General features: G+C 42.5%; 1 protein-coding gene across 1 annotated transcript in view; it reads left to right on the forward strand.

Annotated features, from left to right (window-relative positions):
• LOC308290132 (leucine-rich repeat and fibronectin type III domain-containing protein 1-like protein) overlaps positions 1 to 16,734 on the forward strand; it is a gene marked incomplete at both ends in the record, with an annotated part of 150,218 nt that overhangs the window by 12,730 nt on the left and 120,754 nt on the right. The window lies entirely within an intron of this gene.

Consider the following 16,734-nt stretch of genomic DNA (forward strand, 5'->3'; position numbering starts at 1 on the left):
ATGGTGTGTTGGCATTCCCCCCGAGACCCTTGTGTGTGTGAGTGAATCAACAGCAGCAGCTGTGAGGAGGAGAGCTGTTGACAAACGGCACCAGAGATATCCAGCTGTAAGAAAAAAACAAAAAAACAACCAAACCTAATCAGCTGGAATGATGAAGATTTAATTGCTGGAGGGATGAGCTTGGCTGGATCAATGCGAGGGGAAAACAACATGACTGCGTTTGAGGAGTTTAGCTTGTTGTCGAAGACGCGTGGATCTAATATAACAATGAACTTGACGAAGAATGAGAGGAATGAGTGTGTTTGCTGGATTGCCAGGCAACGGCACGGCACGCGCGGTACATTGCTGAAATGAAAAGGGTAAATTTAGCTACAGAGTAGATAGAAAACGTGGCCCGAGGGTAGGCTATTTTTGGTACAGTTTAAATTGCAGTTTCTTCCGTTGATGCTAATCAAGTGTCTGTTACCGTTTAAAACATAATAATCACGCCTGTGGTGAGCGGTGCTGAGGATTATTGTCGGGAACACTTCACTTAAAGGAGTAGTTCACCCCCAAAATGACTTTTTTTTTCTATTGATTAGTCACGCCATGGAGACTAGAGTTCAATAATATTTTTAGTTTTTTGTCGCATTCCTAAGACAAAAATGTGATAACAATAAATGTACCCTCATTCGTTCCGGATGGGGACCCGTTTCGAAACGGGTCCCCATCCGGAATCAATGGGGGTAAATTTGCTCGAATCAAAATTTTGTCTTAGGAATGTGACAAAAACCAAAAAATATTATTGAACTCTACTCTCCATGGCGTGACTAATCAATAGAAAAAAAAAGTCATTTTGGGGGTGAACTACTCCTTTAACACTAGGAATTAGACTGCACTCTGTCGAGGTGCCAACTTGCATCTTGTGCTCTCGTGGCCATATGCTGTATTGTGTGCCAGCAGAGCGCGAATGTATTGCGAACGGTGCTGTTCGGTGCTGTCTGTATGTACGTGGGTGGGCAAGTTGGCACTCTGCTGAGGTGCCAACTTGCTTCTTGTTATTTATATCATGTTGCACTTGTTGTTGGTGAGGTCACCAAGTTGTTGACGTCACCCTGTGTTTTGTCACTATTCACCAATAGGTGTGTATGTAGAAGACCTGGCCCCATGAAGTGAACGGAGATGACACGACTATCCTTGAATGGCTCTGGGACGTACATAATACACATGGACAGCATACACAAAAAGACTAGACTAGAAAATATTAACAGTGAGTCTTTCCTTTTTCATAATGCAATATCATTGCAAGTGAGGAGTCAATACTGCACTGACTAGCATGGAGTGATGGAAGGCTTTCCAAAAGCCTCTTCTTGTTCGTGACTGAAATCTCCTCTTACCGTATCTATGGGAGTCTCCAACACTCTCTGCCGGCATCAAATCCTCCTGGCAACATTGCCACCCAAGTGTCTGTGAGCCTGGGAAAGCCTGGTTTATTTTCAGCTCTGATGAGTTCCACTGTTGTGAAGTTGCCATGGCAACAGGCGGGGAAGTTCTCCGAGATGCTGTTTTGAGTGACATGTGGCTTTTAATACGTCGGGTTAATGGAGTGGAGCAATTACTTGCCCAAATTGCTCAGGTGTGCATGCGGATATGCCTTAATTGGTGCACTTTGTCTCTTTTGGCAGGTTATTGCCAGATAGTGAAATTGACGTTTACATCACTGTACAGATTTTATTCTTCCCTATTAATTATTCCCTTGTTCCAGGGACCAAGTCCAATCTTTAATAGATTGTACAGTAATACTGCATGCCAACAGCATGTCAGTATCCACAGGGGAATAATCGGACGCCTCTAATTCTTTCTTTCTTTCTTTCTTTCTTTCTTTCTTTCTTTCTTTCTTTCTTTCTTTCTTTTTCTTTCTTTCTTTCTCAAGAGATAAACAGTGATTATATGAGGATTATGGTCGGGAACACCTGTTTTTACACAAGCTAGCTCAGCTAAGAGCCATTTAGCATGCTGAGCATCAACTGTTCTACTGCATAGCAACCGTCCACCTACTTACCCGGCCATGATGTTGGGACAGTGCGATGTGCGTGTGCACGTGCACGTGTGTCTGTGTGTGTGTGTGTCTTACAACCTATCTCCCAGTGACCCTCGCATTACCCATCTGTCTGTCCAGACTCCTTTCTTTTGGCATTTGTACTATATCTCAGATTGTGTGGGCACAGTGAGGGGGGGGGGGGGGGGACTCACATGCAGCAATGAGCCCCGGGTTGGACCTAAAGCTGTGTCAGCTGGAAGACTACACCCCTTCCATATGGCATGCACTCCCACCTGGCAAGCCGTCGGGGTGCCCCGTCTAGACGTTTTAATGATATGCACACAAAATGCACGCACGCGCACACAAGTGCGCGGATAATTAACTTCTTATATAAGAGTTTCTGTGGCGTTGTCGTTGGGTGGGTGCACTCTAATCCAAGGTTTGGAACAACGTGGCAAGGCACTGAATGTGCTTCCTCGAAACATTTAGACGTTGCATGCCCACTCCATCAGCGTTCATCACACACACACACACACACACGCACACACACACGCACACACGCGCACACGCACATGCACACACATACAGTACACACACTTTAACACTTTCATAAGATACAGAGATAGTTCTCCCACACACTTTGTGTCAAACAACACACCTTTATGTCAGCTCTGCATACAGAACAGCCTTGCGGGGTGTGTGTGTGTGTGTGTGTGCGTGTGCGTGTGTGTGTGCGTGTGCGTGTGCGTGTGCGTGTGCGTGTGTGTGTGTGTGTGTGCGCGCGCGCGCGCGCGCACACACGTGTGTGTGAGTTCTCAAGAGTGTGTGGATGAAGACTGGAGGAGGATCAGAGTAATGAGCAGCCAAGAAGGGAGGAAATACTTGAGGGACAAGGCAAAGACACTATTAGAAGCAGCTAGTTTACTTCAGCTTACTGTGTGTGCTATTACTGTTATTCTGTACTGTATTTTCTATGTTTTATGTTCTGTGTTTGCTCGGCCATGCCGTGCTTCCCAACCATTATAATTTCAGGGAACCCCATACACAGGGCAATCAGACTATAGTACTTGTCTGTCTGACTTTCTTTCTTTCTTTCTTTCTTTCTTTCTTTCTTTCTTTCTTTCTTTCTTTCTGGATAAACTTTATTTTCCCGCGCTAATCCTCCCACAGTTTTTGTGGCACGCATTTGAGGCCAAAAAAAAACCTTTCCCAAATATGGAGATGACTGACATCATAGATATCTGACGTCATAGACCATATGAGACTGACACACTATGTCCATATATGGGCATTCCAATATATGGGCTTAATATGGATGACATCAGGGATCTCCATATATGGGCATATAAGGGACAAGGACGAAACGGTTAGCACTGCTCAAATAGGGACAAGTACTGACAGATACAGAGATACAATAGGCCTATATGGGCATGAAAGGGACCCATGGTAAGACAGAATACATTTCTCTGGAAATGTATTCCCTCCCTTGTCACTTGCGTTAACTTGATAATGTCTTACTTCCTTTGAATCAGTTTGACATGAAGTGGAACATTTTCATTGGCTCACAATGACATGGTATGACATAAATCCACAGCAATACTCAAAGTATGAACATGAACTCACGAGAGCTTAATAAGAGATAGTGATACAAATAACAAAGAAATTGTTTGTCAAGAAAAAAATAAACAAAAATAAATAAACAATGCATCCAGTTCGCAAAGGATTGAATGGTATTTGCAGAGCTTTCCTGCTTTTCTTTTTCCCTTTTTCTTTTTTTACTGGCCCTGCATATTAGTGCATTGAGGCTTGTCTCACATTACCTGGGCAGAAGTTATTTTCAGTCTTATTTCTGCAGTAAATTTTAATTATCTCCTTTCCTTGTGTAGCAGTTAAATGGCACCACTGCAGAAAGCAGTTTTCTTTTCATTAAGACATTGCTTCAGTTCTTTAGATACCCATGTATTATGTTTGGGGGACAATCCTGATAGTGTTACAGTGCATTGTCTATTATGTAAGCGATAGTGTCTGTGAGTCCATTTATCTGCACAGGACACAAAGAAAGCCCCATGTTGTGTTCTGCAGACAATCTCTGAGTTTCTCTTTGCTCCTTTCAGACCATTAGTTGTCTCACTTTGGTTGCAGGTTTCATTCGCTTCACAATAGCCCTGCACTGTATGTCCAGTCGGAAAACTGTATATGAACAAAAACTGTGGTTTGACCTCCTAAGGGCCGGTCTGCCTACACAGCAAGCGTCTGAGACATTCCCAAAGCAAAGACCCAGTAGAGCTAGCGGAACAGTCCACAAATGCTGCCGGTATCCAGATAGGCTGTACGTTTTAACCACTTAAACCCTCTATTCTTATCTAACCAAGCAGCTCAATACTAAAATTTCAGCTTCAGACAGATGTTATTGTTCAGGGATTGTATGGAAATCAGAGCATGAAGGAGGCTTTGCGGTAAACAAGACACTCCTGACTACAAATTATTAATGCGTGCGTGTGTGCGCGCGCGTGTGTGTGTGTGTGCGCGCGTGTGTGTGTGTGTGCGTGTGTGTGTGTGTGTGCGTGTGTGTGTGTGTGTGTGTGTGTGTGTGTGTGTGTGTGTGTGTGTGTGTGTGTGTGTGTGTGTGTGTGTGTGTGTGTGTGTGTGTGTGTGTGTGTGTGTGTGTGTGTGTGTGTGTGGACCAGTGGGTACTGTAGCACTATATCAGGTGGCCCAGTGCCAGGCACATGGAGGTTCAAGTCTGATGTAAACATAGCCACGCCTTGAGGAACAAAATATAAATAGCTGACTCAACGCAACTAGTTGTAAATTAGGTGGAAACTCCACCATTCACGAGGGCAGGGACGTGCAGAGAATGTTAGAGGGGCAGGGTCTGACATTTCTAAAAGGGCACTTTAGGTGAAAATAGCCGATCTCCAAGCACACACTGCGTTGCGCTGCTACGAGTCGTGATCTTTGAGATCGTCTATTTTCAGTGAGTGATACAGCACTCAACTATTATCAAGCCTTTACTGGAGAGTACAGCGTGGATTTCCACGCAGAGAGGGCAATTATTTCAACATAAAATGCTGCATTCAAGTTCAGGAGAGCTTGGAAAAAGCTATTCTCTTGAATACTGCCTTCAGGTAATGCATGGCATGGAAAGGGAGCATTTTGCATGTCTTTCACCATAGTGAAAACTGCATTTCTCTTGTGGAGGGGGCACTTTTTACAGACGGGTAAAAGGGCAAGAGCTCAAGCCCCCTTTGATGTCTATGTGTGCATGTGCCTGCATGAGGCCTCTTTTAGCACCACTAAAGACAGGGCTCTAAGGATAATAATGTAGGTCAGTCGTTCAGTCTGTCCTTCTGTTCGTCCGTCTACAAAACAAACTATCCGGCTAGATTGCCATGGAATGTCCTAATGTCATATTCCCCTGGTGACCCATCATTGTTTGTTTATTTTTGGAACACAGTTCTTATTTGACGCGATATTAAACAAGTCTGTGGCAATTCTGGGAAGAAAAACGCGGCACAAGTACATAGGATGAGTAGATTACGCCAGACTTCGGTGCTCTCTAGAGTCTAGACCATTTTCAGCTGGCGGCCATGTTGCATTTTGCATTGAAAAAACAGGGTGGCAACAGGTTGGGATTTTATTAACTTAATGGCAAGATGGCCGCCAATAATATGGTCTATGCTGCAAAGCACATTTTACATGGGGGGCATTTCCCCCTGTTGCCAGTTAGACCCGATTCTGAATTAGGGGTGTGTATCCATCCCTTACAAGGCGATTCGATACGTATCCGATACATGGGCTACGATTCGATTCAGAGACGATACATCTTACATACAGAACGATTCGATACGATTCGATACGGTGCAATTTCGATACGATTTCGATGCGATTTCGATTTTGTGGAATTTTATGCGATTCGATTGGATTCGATAGGATTCGATGCGATACGGTGTGATCTGATACATACGTTTAATGAAACATTAATTTTCCATTCAATTAAGAAGCTATAATCTATAAAGTAGCATTGCTGACCTTCAAATAATGGATATCTCATAAAAGACCAAGGAATAACAGAAAATTGTAAAGAAAGATGGATGACAAATCATTTTAGTATCATGTCATTGTTGTGTTCATTCTAAATAGACACAGACATGTAGATACAAAAAATAATTAATGTAAACTACAAAGCCTACTGACATGGTTTGAAAATCTGTCTCACACACCCATTTCTAAGAGCTTCACTTTAGCAGTTACAGTTGGTCAGGTGGAGAAATATAAAACAAACACACAAAAGGCCTGGCCCTTCAGGCTTCAGTACAGTGCAATAATTGTACTTTGCAAAGCTGCTATAATAACACTGAAAAACTAAAATACATCCTCACCAATGCCACAGATCAGATCAATCCTCAGCAATGCCACAGATCAGATCACCAAATAAAACTAGTAAAAGAGCCTGCTGTTATTCAGTCAATAAGATCATTTCAAAGAGATCCACTTTACAACAGTAACAACAGCAGTATAAAGTAAGTGCAACATTTGAAGTCTGGCACACATCATGTCTACTTGTTATCTTATGGCTCTACTGCAGTAGTTCTAAAAAAAATCAATGTCAAGGACCCCCAGTTTGACATGGATCAGGCTCTTGTCTTAAGTTTAAATGGAACCAAATGGACCCATTAGGGTCCATTTGGTTCCATTTGTACACTCCCCTGAGTTACACATACCCAAGGGTTCATTAGGGTCCATTTGGTTCTATTTGTACACTCCCCTGAGTTACACATACCCAAGGGTCCATTTGGTTCCTATCATTTCGCCGAGGACCCCCTAGAACTCCCTCAAGGACCCTTGGGGGTCCCCGGACCCCACTTTGAAAACCAATACTCTATAGTAGCCCGTTGCAATAAAAGCTGATGCTGTGATTATTACCTTTGCTGTCGACAAGCGCGGGGACTTCTGATGGTTCTACTGGGAAAAGTGTTATCCAATCCATTACTGTCGCATTCTTATAAAATCCAAACTTGCGTTTCTCCACTGGAATAACCCATAGTGATGGAACTACCACGTTGTTGGTTTGTTTACAAGTCGCGGTGTGTCGCACATGCGAGCGTCATACACGCACCAGTGTGCTGCGTCGGAAGTAGCAGATCTATAAGTTTACAAACCATCCACAATGCAACACCCTGTGGGCTTGTAGATCTGCGGCTTCCCGCAGGACAGTGACTGCAGTACGCAGAAACCCAGCTCTATTTGGAGGACAGAGCAGCAGGCAGCTTTTTCTTTTTTTTCTTTCCGTTGCACTGCAGCACTGACTGTGCTAGCAGAGCGCTCACTTTTGAAGTAATGATTTGTAACAGTAAACGATGAGTAAGTAAGTTCAGAATTTCACAGCAGGTTAATTATTTAATGCTAAAATCCAGTGAATCCGATTAATAACTTTAGGACCGATACATCGACCGATACGGCCGCGATTTGGACCGATCCGGGTAAACGCGCATCGATGCGGCCGTATCGCTAGTGTTGAAACCGATAATCGATTCATATCGATTTTTTCCGGCACCCTTAAGAATTAGTCTTGTCATAGAACTATATTATATTTAAATGACGGAATTAGCAAGTTGGAGGGGAAGCTATTTTCTACTGAGTAAATTTCCATTGACCATAGCTACGAGAGCAGTTTTTTATATAATGATGTCAGGAGAGGCTCTGGGAAACAAAAGCTCTCACTGAAACATCTCACATAAAGGAGAGGTGAACCATAGTGGCCCTTAGTCTTGTGTTATATCGACTATTTCTTCCATATACCGCTCTCCACCTGATTCAGAATAAAAATGAGATTTTGCACACAAGTCCTGCTTCACCTTACTTAGCATGCCGCAGGAAACTTGTACACGCCACCACTCTGACAGTTATTGATTACTGGGATATTATTTACATGGCTGCCGCATCCTCCACGGTGCATGTTCACTGATATCCTATAGCACCCTGCTCTGCCTCATTACAAATAATATGTGTTGCACTCATCACTGCATGTTGCGTCAATACATTGGTTGGACTTGTTTATGAACCTCCAGGACGCCCATACAGACAGTAATATACAGTTCTACCGTAACCGCACCTTACCCAGAACGGCCACTTCTCAAGCATCTCAGAGTGCTCATCTCATGACTGCTCTTAGCTGCAATGCTCCCTGGTCACGTAATGGCACACACGTCCTTTTAAAATCCAAACCTCTGTAACTTTAAAGGGTTCAACTAAGGAAAGCATCAGGGACAACTGCAAAAGCTTTTTAAAGTTTCGCCCAAGTTAAACTAGTGTGTGTGTGAGTGTGTGTGTGTGTGTGTGTGTGTGTGTGTGTGTGTGTGTGTGTGTGTGTGTGTGTGTGTGTGTGTGTGTGTGTGTGTGTGTGTGTGTGTGTGTGTGTGTGCATGCGTGCGTGCAGTGCGTGCCTGTGCGTGTGTGTGCAGGCTTTTTTGACAGGCCAGTTAAGCCCAATACGTCGACGTGCAGAGAATGGCCGTCCTACAAGCTCTCAACACATATCAACGCATTGTGAGCTTCGTAGGTCTGCTATTCTCTGCCATTCTAGGCGCGCAACACAGAGCATGAGTTAAGGCTATTGTGAGCTTGTAGATCGTCTATTTTCAGTGTGTGACAGCGGATCAGGCATATTGTTGAATGTCCTTCATTTACACGCAAGGATCCCGAAGCAAGTTTTGAAATGTATGTACCGTATGCTATATACAGTCAGCAGCATATTGGAAAATGGATGACTCATACATTGACTTTTGTGTCTTATACAATCAGTCTTCATCTAACCAGCAGGCAGCTCAATTAATACTAATTTCTGCCTTAGAAAGACGTCATTGTTCGGGGATTGTATTCAAGGAAATCAGAGCATGAAAGGAGGCCTTATACAATGAACAAACCACCACTGAATACAGATGATTAGAGTGTGTGCGCGTGCGCGTGCGCGTGCGCGTGCGCGTGCGCGTGCGCGTGCGCGAGTGCGTACGTGTGTGTGGTCCAGAGGGTTACAATGTATCTACCAGAAAAGAGGCCTCTCCTTTTAGCCTGCATGCGTGTTTGTGGTTGTGTTTATGGGTTGCAATATAGATGTGTGCATGATTGTGTGTGTGTGTGTGTGTGTGTGTGTGTGTGTGTGTGTGTGTGTGTGTGTGTGTGTGCGTGTGTGTGCGGGTGCGGGTGCGTGCATGTACATGTGTGTGCATATCTATTTTGGCCTCCGGCAGAATACGTCTTGTTGCATTATTTGATCCGTGCCTTCCCTCCTCAGCCTCACTGCTTTGTGTTGCTTGGGTGATGGGAGGAGATGAACCTGGTTCCCAGGCTCTCCTCATCCCACCAGGAGGAAAGCCTGGTAACCACCTCGGGCTGTCTGCAGGGCGGGACCTCTGTTGTATGGACATCCCCCCTTAGTGCTGTATTGTTTAAAAAATATATATATCAATACCACTTAAGCCCAATCTGTCAGTCTGATATTAGTGTGGTTGCTTAATGCTGGTTTTTGACATTATCGAAACGAAGCGGATAAAAGCGGCAAACTTTATTTTTAAGTTTACCCATAGAATTACCCATATCAAGTTGGGCTCCCATCGACTTTCTATACAGGAGGAAAATACCCAGAAAAAAAATCTGCTTTAAGTAGGATGTGAGGGGTCTAACTAGGGGTTTGTCATGATTCTGAATCCATTGCAAGCATTTATTTTGCACAAAAAACTTACCTTGGGCTAGAAATGGCCATCAAAAACACCCAAAAAACTGTGAAAAATTATGACTCTTCACTAAACCATCGTTTTGTGGGGCCATTTCTAGCCCAATGAAATGTTTTTTTGTGCAAAACAAATGCATTAGGCTATGGACCCCCATTTAATGGCATTTCTATCTCTGTAATCCCTATTTATAGTGTAAAATCAATGTTAATTTAACTCTAAGAGTGTACAAATCCATTTGGTTCCATTTGTACACTCTCTGAGTTACAAACCTGTAAGGGTCCATATGGTCCTAACTATCATATAGCTGGGGACTACCCTGTAACTCCCTCAAGGACCCCTGCGGGTCCCCGGACCCCACTTTGAGAACCACTGCACTAAACAATATTAAATGTTCTGTTTCCTCTCTCCTCACTCCATTTCCCCGATGCATTCTGGGTGGGAGAGGTGTCCTTTCCTTGGAAAGGACATGAAGTGAGGGAAAGGAGGATTTCACCCGAGACGCACCCTCTCTCAGTAGAAGGTTTCTCACCCAGAGTGAGAAAGAAGAGATTCTGTGGAAGCATGGACAGGTTGCTGACAGGATGACAAGGATTAAAGTGCTCATAATAATGACAGGATGGATGTTGTATATTTGTAGTCTCTTCTGGTCTTTCAAAGGGCTCCTTGTTTTACATGAGCAGTGGGAGCAGGGACGTGCTGGCCACTCCCGAACGGCCGGTTCATTCCCGGCCGGTCCAGGCCGGCCATTAGGAAAAAAAATTAAATAAAATGTCGGCCTTCGTTCCATTTTGGGGGCTGTGCGGCCAACAAAGTAAATCGTCACTGTCGGGCAGAAACCTCGTATCTCCAAGTTTCAAATGTATAAATTTTTTCGCAAAGAAGCAAAGCCCTGCTTCATCATACAAGGCCGTTGCACAAAAGTAGTGAAAACAGCAGATCTACAAGCACACAACGCCTCGCACCGCGAGGCGTTGTGTGCTTGTAGATCGGCTGTTTTCACTAGTTTAAATCATTTTTAAAATGATAAATACAAAACAAACGGTTTTGGACATATAAGGTTTCCACCCGACAACGAAGAAATATAACTTAAAAAAAACTAAAAAAAAAATGAGGGCCTCTCCAACTCTTTTTCCCGGGCTGAATCAGGGGCCCAGGGGGGGGGGGGGGGGGGGTCTATTTTCTTTGTATAGAACATTAAAGGTCTGCCTCCAGAGCCTTGTCTTCTGAAGCATTACGGCCTCTCCATTTACCAAAGGCTCCACAGACCATAGCATATTAAAGGACACCACAACAGGGAGTTCCAACAAACAGTGTATTTATTCAAGAGAAAGAAGAGCAAACATACACTAAGGGGGGAGAAATATTCCCAAAGAAAAGGGCATTTGTGGAAAGTACATTTACAAAGTAATGTGAGTACTTGTGGAAAGTACATTTACAAAGTAATGTGAGTACGATTCTACTCCACTACAATTATTTGACAACTGTATTTAAATTATTATTGCAAAGCATATGTTAACCAATTAATCCCTATTTTTATACTTTGTCTTACAACACATGCGACTGTGCGTGCGTGCGTGCGTGTGTGTGTGTGTGTGTGTGTGTGTGTGTGTAAAAGCTTGCACGTAAGTGCGTGCACACTGTGCCATGAACTGGTTGAACTATGTGCACTATAAGCAGTGGTGTAAAGTAACTAAGTACGTTTACTTAAGTACAGTAACATTTTGAGATATTTGTACTTTACTTGAATATTTCCAATTTCCAATACTTACTTCTACTCCACTACATGTCAGAGGCAAATATTGTACTTTTACTCCACTATTTATTTGAACAGTTTAGTTACTAGTTATGTGATGCGACACATTGTGAGCTTGTAGATCGGCTATTTTCAAAAGATGTTTGTACATTTGAACACTTGAAATGGGACATTCTGCATAATCAGTATTTTTACTTTTAGTACTTTAAGTATATTTTGATGCAAATAGTTTTGTACTTTACTCAAGTACATTTTTAATTCCGGACTTTTACTTGTAACAGAGTATTTCTATATTGCAGTATTGATACTTTTGTAAGAAATGTGAGCACTTTTTTCCCACCACTGGCTAGAGGCTGACCCATAAAATAGGCTTCTGAGCAAGAGGCCACTCTGAAATAATAACCCCGCTGATCTGTGATCAGTGACAGGGGTCACCACCAGGATCGATAGCGTTTATCCCGTTACAGGGTCCAACGAGGCTCACTGACTGTGGATGGATGAAGCAATGCCAAACCAAACATTTCAAGGGTCTCCCCTTAACTCTGACAGTTAACACATGGAATTTGTATCCTGTCAGAGTTACAGACTTGTAAGGGTCCGTTTATATAGTCTGGCATGGCCTGACTAATTTCACTGTGTAGATATATGTTTGGAATCTCTCAGTGGAACCTACATTTCCAAGGGGCAAATATGTACCGTATAAAAAATGCCGCTGGTGATAACCCCACCCCATATTTGCATAATGGGCCCTGATTGGTGCCCCACAACTTCGGGGGCAGGGAAACCCAATCATAACCGAGCGAGGCCTGACCTAATCTGCCGAGGTCAATTATACTTATAATTATAATTTGAGAACAACTGACATAGTACACCAGAATGGACATATATATGATCTATATATGGATATGAGCATTCCAATTAGATTTTCGCTATACATCTAAATCATAATTTCATAAAACCTCATCTCTCGGCACCCACACCTACGGGTAGATCACGCACCTCCCGCAGCTGCATTTTGTAAACGCAAAAAGGAGAAAAAAAGAAGAAACAAATCTTCTCTTTTTCTGACTTTCAATCAGCTCATGGTTTATGTATTTCTGCATGTGTTATTCAGCCAGGGAGCGTAGAATTCTGTTCTCAACGCAAAGCCAAACTCCATTCAGAGCGGCCGTTTTAAAGGTCCCCGCTGTGGATTGAGAAAATAAAGGAAAGGTGGGAAAGCTCTTCCTCAGGCAGCCTGCATCCTCTAGGTAGCACGCATCTTGAGCCTTTTCAGGGTTCTGCAACGCACTTCTAATCTGCACACTGTTTGGAATTCAAGCGGCTTTCAACCAACCTCTCTCTCTCACTTTAAGTGGATTTATAAATGTTATCATGCAACTGTAGACTCTACCGCTAAACTTAACACCCAAATACATGATATACTTTCCAACCCAAATTGTCTGTTTATGAATGAAAAGGCAAGCCTATTCCGTGCATTGCATACAATATAACACAATAGAGCTCGGTCACAACGTCTTTGATGACACATCACTGATCGTATCTTAGGAGAACATGACTTAACTTGAATCGACGGGCAGTCATTGAATCCTTTGCTCATTGATGTGAATGTCACCATCTCATACTGAATGTAACCAAGACCAATAATTATTAGCTTCATGAAAAAACACTGCTCACCTCGACCACCATCAGGTGAGATGAGATGGTTTAGGTGTTGTTGACAATTACAATTATCCTGGCATGACCATATCAAAATGTAGCAAATGTAACTCGAAGGACAACTCACTGACTACATACTGTCTTACAGTCTTCCTGTACAGTCCTATTCTTCCAATAAAGTATGTATGTCCAACGTATACTATTATGTTGCCTGTGATTGTGTCTATGATAGTACTGCTATCTACTCTAAGTCAACCGTGTCACTTATGGATGTCACTTGGGAGAACCACCAACCAAACAGGAAGGTTTTGATTGATTGAAGAATTTATTAGAAGTTTGCAATAGAAAAAAGTACAGTTTCATGACAGTACAAATCACTGGTACAAGGTCAACTAAAAGGAGATCCTAGAAAGCCGAGGCTTATTTCCACAGGAACCACACTTTAAGGTATAGACTAGAGGTGAGACCTGGTGCTGCCTGAATGCACGCAAGTGCTTGAAGTGCTCTCCTGGATTTACGATGGAGTCATGGTCTAAGATCTTAAAGTCCAGTGGTGTAAAGTAACTAATTACATTTACTTAAGTATTGTACTTACGCACACTTTTGAGATATTTGTACTTTCCTTCAGTATATCCAATTTACAATACTTTTACTTCTGCTCCACTAAATCTCTGATTCAAATATTGTACTTTTTACTCCACTACATTTATATGAAAACTTTAGTTACTAGTTACTTTGTAGATTGATTATTATTACAAAACATAATAATAATATATTTTCCCTACTGTATATTTCGGACATTTGAAAATAGCCGATCTACAAGCTTGTAGATCTGCATAATGACTAATGAGTACTTTCTGCTTTTGTACTTTAAGTGCATTTTGATACCAATTTTTACTTTTACTGAAGTAAATTTTGAATTCCAGACTTTTACTTGTAACAGAGTATTTCTACATTGTAGCATTGATACTATTACTTAAGTAAGCCATTTGAGTACTTTCTCCACCGCTGCTTACACCCAACCAGAACAAAGTGTTTTGAACCGACTAACTGACAGCCATTACCATCCTAAAAGCTCTGCATGCTTGCCCGGCGGGGAAAAAAATCAAAATCAAATGTCTTCAGAAGAGTTTCGGCAGTAACCAACTGTTTTCAAAAGAAAAGTTATGCTTGCGTTACATAACACAGACAATTAGCCACCATGGTGCAAGTTTCAAGCAGAATATAGCTTTTGATCTTGATTCATCATGTCCAACTGTGGCAATTAACCCTGCTGTGGAAAAACCTTTGTGGGTTGGGCTGTCATAAAAAGAGATATTCTGGGACAGCATACACAAATACCTTCCACAATTGTGTGGAGGTGTGCGTGCACACACCCCACACACCCCACATTCTCCATTCTTTACACTTGATTGTATTACCTTAATAAACATTGACATACTTTGTTTCCAGTTGCTAGTTTAAAGTCTTCTTTCAATCACCATGACATGTGTTTTGTTAATGCATATTAAAATTGATAATTGCGACCGAAGGTCGCAGTTTACCATGAGAAACGTCACAGCTTGTCTCTGTGTAGACATGTAGACATGTAGACGTGTATACGGTCTATGGGCAAAGCAAACCCAAAAACCATGACAATGTGTCATCATGCTCTGATGTCACTGTGATGTCAGGGGAACCACTCTAACAGAATGGGTTTGCCACTCTGACATCACGCTCTGGCTTCACTGTGATGTCACACTAACAGAATCCCTTTTATGCCCATATATGGAGTTCCCTGATGTCATCAATATTAATGATGCCCTGTGATAGAGATCCCTGTGATGCCAGGGGGAACAATTCCCTTTTATGCCCATATATGGAGATATGGAGATCCCTGTGATGTCAGGGGAACAAATCCCTTTTATGCCCATATATGGAGATCCCTGATGTCCACAGCCCTGATGTCCACATCACTGTGGCGCGACCTCGCCCTTTAGGGCGCCCAGAGGCGTCTTACTAGTAAAGTAGTGTATGCTGTAAGAGAGGCGTGGCTATAGCTTGATTGACAAGCTACCAACCAATAGCATTTATTGACCCACCCCCCGCTCTGTCCCAACCAATAGAATGCTGGTTTCATTTCCATTTCAGGACAGGGTGTAGAAAGATGGTAGCCTCGCAGGCCATCCCGAGCCACGTCATCACCAATGTGCTTCTGGCTGTTTTGCGAGGCTAGAAAGATGGCGGAATGCACACCCTTGCCAAATAGGCTTCATTTACCGTCTGTGGAGTATATTGGCGTCATGTAGACCATATATTTTTTTACAGTCTATGGTGTGAACATGCTGCTTATACCTGTGTGGCAACTGAAGGTCTGTCTGTGTAGCAGTGTGTCTGTACACCTGCATGCGGGCACATAATATGTGTCTAGACTTAGATTAAGAATTCTATTCGCCTCACGTTAGCTGGACGAGGGCAGGAAGAGGTACATTTTAACCTCTGTCAATCACACACACACGCACGCACGCACGCACGCACGCACGCACGCACGCACGCACGCACGCACACACACACACACACACACACACACACACACACACACACACACACACACACACACACACACGTACGGAGACAGCAAACCAGACATGAACTTATCTGTCTGTCCTATTTTTATTTCTTCTCTCACTTTCATCTCTCACTTTTATCTCTCTCTCTCGCTCTCTCTCTCTCTCTCTCTCTCTCTCTCTCTCTCTCTCTCTCTCTCTCTCTCTCTCTCTCTCTCATTGTCATTCTCTTTGCCTCCCTGCCCTATAGGACGCTAGTTGTGATTCATCTCATGAAAATTCAATTTTCAATTAATTGTAGCGGGCTCAGGCAAAATAACTATCATTCACTATTTCACCTCACTATCTCTGACATAATTATGAGGCATGCATTATAAAATATTGTTGTTGGTATTTTTGTAATCAACTAAATTGATTAGTCTGATTGACCACTCAAGCCCTATTTTATACTTCCTTGTAAAATTATGTCGCAAAAATAGACAACCTCATCGCATTATGTTTTGAGCTTGAGATTGGCTATTGTTGGTGTGGTATTTCGAAATAGATCATGTTTTATTCAAATGTATTGTTTTACAGTAAAATGCATTACATCAATTAGTTTGATGAACTGTTGCATTGCTACTTTAACTCCTACATTTTAGTCCACCTGACCTGACTGCCAAAGCATTGCTAAGATGTGACATAATACATTTCAAGAAAATTAGCTCAGAACATTAGGGGGGAAACATTAAGTATAATCAGCAAAAGTAGCTTTTCTGAAGTATACTTTAACAGTCACCGACAAATGGGCTCAATGAAAAGGCCAATGTGGCTTCCTGATGGTCACCCCAATATGTATACAATACACCCTGACCACCAACATAACGACAGTACTTCCGTATATGTCTGTTTTGTATTACGTTTGGGTTGCTCCAATGGAACTCTTTTCAATATATATATTTTTTGTACATTTTGTATCCGCATTTTTCTTTGGTAAGATTATGTGACCTTGATCCCTATTATTCATTTTGGTCTGCATTCCTT

Source organism: Nannobrachium achirus (genome assembly GCF_963921795.1).
Source record: "Nannobrachium achirus genome assembly, chromosome: 8".
NCBI classification, from domain to species: Eukaryota; Metazoa; Chordata; class Actinopteri; order Myctophiformes; family Myctophidae; genus Nannobrachium; species Nannobrachium achirus.